Source organism: Limulus polyphemus, unplaced genomic scaffold, assembly GCF_000517525.1.
Source record: "Limulus polyphemus unplaced genomic scaffold, Limulus_polyphemus-2.1.2 Scaffold778, whole genome shotgun sequence".
Lineage (NCBI taxonomy): Eukaryota > Metazoa > Arthropoda > Merostomata > Xiphosura > Limulidae > Limulus > Limulus polyphemus.
In genome coordinates this window covers 247,016-253,951 of record NW_013666388.1, presented here as the reverse complement: position 1 = coordinate 253,951, position 6,936 = coordinate 247,016, and positions in this window count along the sequence as shown.

The following is a 6,936-nucleotide window of genomic DNA, read 5'->3' as shown; positions in this document are numbered from 1 at the left end:
CACTGCTAAATTAGGGACGGTGTAGCTTTGCGCAAAATTCGAAAAAAGAAAAAAAAAAAGACTTCCCTGACGCCGGTAGCAGATTAACAGCCGAAATGTAGAAGGAAAACTAATTAGTAATTAGTATCTGGTTATTAATTAGACTTAGTGATCATATAGACTACTAATCATAACGATTATCTCCGTAATGGCTTAGTGTTACCATCTGATGGAAATATTACTGTCATAACTCTCTGGAATGGCTTAGTGTTACCATCTGATGGAAATATTACTGTCATAACTCTCTGGAATGGCTTAGTGTTACCATCTGATGGAAATATTATTGTCATAACTCTCTGGAATGGCTCAGTGCTACAATTTGATGGCGATATTACTGTCATAACTCTCTGGAATGACTCAGTGCTACCATTTGATGGCGATATTACTGTCATAACTCTCTGGAATGGCTCAGTGCTACCATTTGATGGTCATATTATTGTCATAACTCTCTGGTAGCTTAGTGCTACCATCTGATGGAAATATTACCGTAATATCTCTCCGGAATAGCTTAGTGTTACCATCTGATGGTGATATTGCTGTCATAACATAGTATTACCGTTTGATGGCGATATTACCGTCATAACTCTCCGAAATAGTTTAGTATTAGCATCTGATGGCGATATTACCGTCATAACTCTCCGAAATAGCTTAGTATTAGCATCTGATGACGATATTATCGTCATAACACAGGGCATTCATTATCATCAGGTAAATACTAAGCCTCACGGACAAGAAAAGGCATAGTTGAACTAAATAATACACTTAGTAACACTCAGTAACTTTAAAAGCATCTGAAAATATAGTTGTCTGCTCTACCGTCATTTTCTTTCTCTCTGTCTCTTTTTTTTTATCTAACACATCTTTCCATGACAAAACTAGTCTGTATCTACATCACTGACAGACCGTGACCAGCAACAACTGACTGTAAAGATCACTCTAGACTAGGAGTTTATGGATTTGAATACTTCAAAGTAGGTCAGGTTTCCCCTGAGCGTGACAAGACTTTGATAGAAAGGAATCATGCTAAAGACTGATCTTGATGATATAAACACATCATTAAATGTCACCATAAAAACAAGGAAAAAAAAGGTGTATATGACGTTTCTTTTACTTCTTCACGTGCACTCAGACAAAGCTGAGATCGAGATGAAATTACAATAATTTTAATTGCCACTAAATGAGACTTAAAACTTTTCAATTGGGCAATTTTTTTTTATAATCCTTGAATTTCGTAATAAAAAATTAATAAGAATGACAACCGCAACACGAATGTTCTTGCATTTATATTATTTCATCAGTTAAAGAAACATAAGCGACTGTGAACATCTTTAGTAATCCATCTCTTAAGGAAGTGTATTTCAGAATCAGGCTTTGCAATAACCCATCCCAACAGGACATGAAAAAAGTGAAAATATTATACACATGTGTTACTCTATGACATTTGAGTAGATAATGAACTTAGATTATAATGTATTGAACCCAATTGGATTTCCATGGAACCATTCTTTTCTTCTCGAAATTAACTTTTGATTGTTATGTCCCTAGATGGCTGATTCAAAGTATTCTGGAAGACTTTACGATATTATCAACTTTAATAGTAGTTTAGAGGTTTATTTTTTAAGTCCTCAGCAATGGTTTCGACATATTTCTAAAATATAACACCTTTAACGCAGAAAAGGCGTTTAGAAGTAATCTGTAATTAGGAGTATATCGTGTATTGGTTTCAATGCTAGGTTACCCCATACTTGTGGGCATGTGATGTAGTGGTTTCAATACTAGGTTACCCCATACTTGACAGTGAGAAGAAGCTCCGAATAGTTGAAAATGTTTGTAGAGGCATGTGATGTAGTGGTTTCAGTACTAGGTTACCCCATATTTGACAGTGAAAAGAGCACCGAATAGTTGAAAATGTTTGTAGAGGCATGTGATGTAGTGGTTTCAACATTAGGTTACCCCATACTTGACAGTGAAAAGGAGCACAGAATAGTTGAAAATGTTTGTGATGTAATGGTTTCAAGACTAATTTATTCCAGATTCGACAGAGAGAAGAAGCTCCCAATAGTTGAAATTATTTGATGACCATTCCATGGCCATAAAAGAATTAAACGTTAAAATATGTCGTGTTATTTAAAGATGTGAGACTATATAGTGTCTTTAAATAAATTATTATTCAACAGTAGGAATGTTCTCGGCCGTCTCTACATCCACCTCCTCTCTAGAATACTATTATTCCTTTCCTACACTTACTAACAACCTTTACGTAAAAGTTCTTAAAAGTTAGTGAATTTATAGCCCAAACGTAACACACCCCATGCCTAACTTTGCGTGTTTAATAAACAGGCTGCAGGTATTAAATGTAAAGTGATGTTTTTCCTGTGTGGAAAGTAAGCATATGCAAAGTTGATTGTTGGGTATTTCTCCTACTCACTGAACAATTAAACTGAAGATGTAGTTAAAATAATCAAATATAACTTATCTACAACGCGTACCTCCGTTTCTGACAACAACGAAAGACGTGTATTTAGATGTCTGTTGCTCCACTAAGTAGCTAGCTCAAATTTGATGTGGTATCATTCTTTCTTATTCCTGCCCCCCAGTGGCACAGCGGTATGTCTGCGGACTTACAACGCTAGAAACCGGGTTTCGATACCCGTGGTGGGCAGAGCACAGATAGCCCTTGTGTAGCTTTGTGCATAATTAAAAACAAACAAACAATTCTTATTCCTACTATCACGCATCATTTCTAATTCGAAGTATATTCTTTCACAGCACGGCAAAATTAAAGAGATGGAATAAAGCTTAAAATTACTCCCTCTGATTTTTGCAAAATTCCTATGCGATCCTACACTACAGTAGATATCACTTGCAATATTTTTATAGTGGGGATATAATGGGGATTTTTAGCTTGAGCAAACTGTCAGCAGCAGATCTCCAGCCTTCTTTGTTTACCTTTTTCGTGATCACTGGAAGGAAAAGACATTGAATCATATTTTAGTTATCATGAACCACAATAGTGGTTGATCATGAACCACAATAATGGTTGATAATAGGGGTCGCACAGAAATAGCTGAAAACTCTAATAAAACATTTGGGCAAAAAACACCTTAAAAAGCAAACTTATTCTTGAAACAACACTCAAAACCTTCCCTTTCAATAGTTAAGACCACCCAAACATTGATAACAAGCAAAACAGTGATTTCATGACTATATACAAAATCAAAATTTGCTCATTTGTTCATGTTATTATTATTGTTTCACCAGCCTTCAGCAAAATCGGCTGGGTATTTTGTACCAAAACCTAGATAGATATATTATATGAAACTCTGCGAATGTCCATGACTTATTTAAAAGTTTGATTATTTTTCATTGAAAGTCTATTTACATGGTTATATATAAATAATAGATGCGATATTGTTCTAAGCGGCTGCTTTTGAACTCGACGTGTATTAAACGCGTGTTTACACGAAACTTCGGGCACAAAGCCATCTGGCTCAGTAAATAATTATTTTAGAAGATGCGAAGCTTTATTTAAATCGATGTTTTAGACGTATTCGTTTTATTTGAAAAGGCTGCTTTTTTACTGGTAAAATTGTATACGACCTTAGAGTTTTTTTTGTCTTACTCTACGCATATATTTGCCAATTACTGCGCATTAAAAAAAGGCCATAATACAAGATAACTAAAAATTGAGAATTTAAAATCTACAAATAGAAATGAAAAATATGAAGGAGTAACATAAGTATATATATATATGAATAATGAAAAATATGAAGGAGTAACACATGTTTCATGCTCAGTGTTTCAAGTTATTTCATCAATAATGTCAAACAGGAACACTATACACCAACTTTTTCCAATTAAATATAAGAATCCAGTAACTAGCCATTAACACATCTACGAGTCATTACCAAACCTACATCAATAATGTCAAGCCGGAAACCAAATTTTTCCAATGAAATATAAATAAAAACATATATCAACAAGTACCCGCGTGTTTATCATTTTGGTCACCAGGTGTTTATCCAAATTCTGAAACAAATTTGAAACATTCATTATTCATATATATATATACTTATGTTACTCCTTCATATTTTTTCATTGCACTTAATCCTTAAATACACACATATATATATATATACACACAGGTGTTACTCCTTCATATTTTTCATTATTCATATATATATATACATATGTTACTCCTTCATATTTTTCATTATTCATATATATATATACTTATGTTACTCCTTCATATTTTTCATTGCACTTAATCCTTAAACACACATATATATATACACACACAGGTGTTACTCCTTCATATTTTTCATTACTCCTAATCATTAAACTGTATATAAATGTATGTTAATATTTCATATTTTTTCATTATTCCTACGAGTTAAACGTATATTTCATGACTTTAGACGTGTTATTTCTTCAGAATTTAACATAATTACGCTACGCCTCAGGATTGAACACATATATTGCTTTTCTGCCAAGTTATAATTGTAATCAAAAACATGAAATCTGGCGATAATCACATTGATGTACGTACCTAAATATACCTACACACGGGGTGGATTCGTAGAAATCAGTATATTCGTAGGACGAACGAGCGAATACCCACACGCACCACCCATCCCCGTTCCTGTTTTGTAGTTTTGTAATTTAACAACATAGTAAGTAGTGTAAAAGACGATAATGCTATATTAAATGTTTATGATTTCGTCAGACAAATTATGCCGGTATTCAGTTATCGGCTCTTAATTTACCGGCATATTGCATACTGGCTGAAAGTCACCCCCTTAACATACATACATAAATTTATATATATATATACAAGTTTCAGAACCTGTAACAGATGGTAGTCAGTATGCATTCTTTCACTCTTAATCAGCTTAGTACGCTCATCCTTAATTGTTTGTTTGTTATTAAGCACAAAGCTACACAATGGGCTATCTGTGCTCTGCCCACCACGGGTATCGAAACCGTGTAAGTCCGCAGACATACCGCTGTGCCACTTGGGGGCCATCCTTAATTGAAAATATTGCAAGCACTATCCCTTTGGTCTATACACTGTTGACTGATCAAGCACTATCCCTTTGGTCGATACACTGTTGACTGATCCCCGCGACTTATGCGTATCTCATTCAAATCACCAATCTCGTATTGTTGATAGAAGAGAGTCAACATCATTGCTAGTTTGGGTGAAAAGCGAACTGGGTATGCAATATCATATCGTTTTAAAAAGAACCTTCTACCATGGCCAATCTTCCCTAAATAAATCTTGATATTATCAATGTGGCTATAACGAAATTTTGTCCTTCTAACACAGGTAATTTGAGTATATAATTACTTTAACATTTTACTAATTTACTTAATGCTGACTAGAACACAGTACACACAATTACAAATAAATATAACGACTGTGAACTCCAGATAATCTTCATATTACAACGGTCTTAATTTGAGTCATAAGAGCTCACTACAAAAATCGTATGCCCCCGATAAAGGCGTAAAGTCGAAACGTTGAGCAAATAAAACAATTTGTAAGATTCTCTGGAGTTCACAGTCATTTTATTTGTTAATTTTTTTTAAAAATATGAGATTTTATTTATAATTACCCTAAACATATTACAAAGTGCTTGGAAATAAATTCTGGCCCTGACCCATACTCTTCTCTTTCTCAATAAGTAACACCCAGCAACATTAAGTTTGGACACGTAAATTCCAAATAGCATTAAGAAGACGGATTGGCTTAATTATTAGCCGTAATATTTACGTGTGAATGTAACCAAATATATATGTTTCGAGCCAATTAGCTGAAAGAAATAATGAAAGAGGTTAAATTCTGACTACCAATATTTCAACTTAAATTTGATAGATAAATAGCACCACAGCTGCGATTACTCGACCCATACAAGGAGGGAGGTAATAACACAGGAACGTGCGTCTAAGAAACTGTGGGTAAGCCCTAAATATGGTTGAATGGAAGCTGTTAGAGTAACAAGCTTACCCCCGTGTAACGTCAATATCAAATGTAAAATAACTAAATTGAAGGATGATAAAAAGCTACTCAACTTAAAAGGTAATGGGTGGATAACTTTTACTCGTCAAAAAAGAAGATAGTCACGTTTCTAAGTGGAATATACTGGTTCGTAATGAGCACCTGCACCTCTCGTCTCACAAACAAACATTTTTCCCTTGATACAAGAGAAACAAGTAACACTAGTCTCACCCTATATACAATTGCAATAATAAAGATACCTCCAATGCACAGATTTCGTTATCTAGATTTGTTTATTGTTATTATGTTTACCTGGTTCAAAAGTTGCACTGTCACTACAAACACTTCGTGTCGTACAACCACACGCCTATACATAATTAATGTTAAAACGCCCTTATACCAGTGCAGGTTCAAGAACAGATCGCCTTAGATAAAACACGAAATGTGATTTATGTTCTATGAGTAATTTTATTTTTGGTACCTCGACTTAAAAGGATGTGTGCATTACTTTTGATAACTTAAAAGGATGTGTAAAGAATGAAGAGGGAGTGCATAAAAGAGGAATAAAATGGTTGTGTTACAAGATAACTTGAGAACTCAAGACCACCACAGGAGATTAATTAAAACAACTGTAGAACACAAGAATTATGCCAGACAACTAAAGTCAAACAAAAACACTGAAACACCACGCAAGGTGAAACTAATTCGTTTTAAGCTAGAAATGTCATAAACTGGGACCTTATGATAGCACAAAGGTGTTTTATTTACAATCTTAATATAGCTCAAATATAAACTTAAAAATGGAAATTTGATGATGTCTTGTCATGATCAAGAGCTATTTAAAATTTTTTGTTCTCAAGCACAAAGCTACACAAAAAAGGCTATTTGTTCTTTGC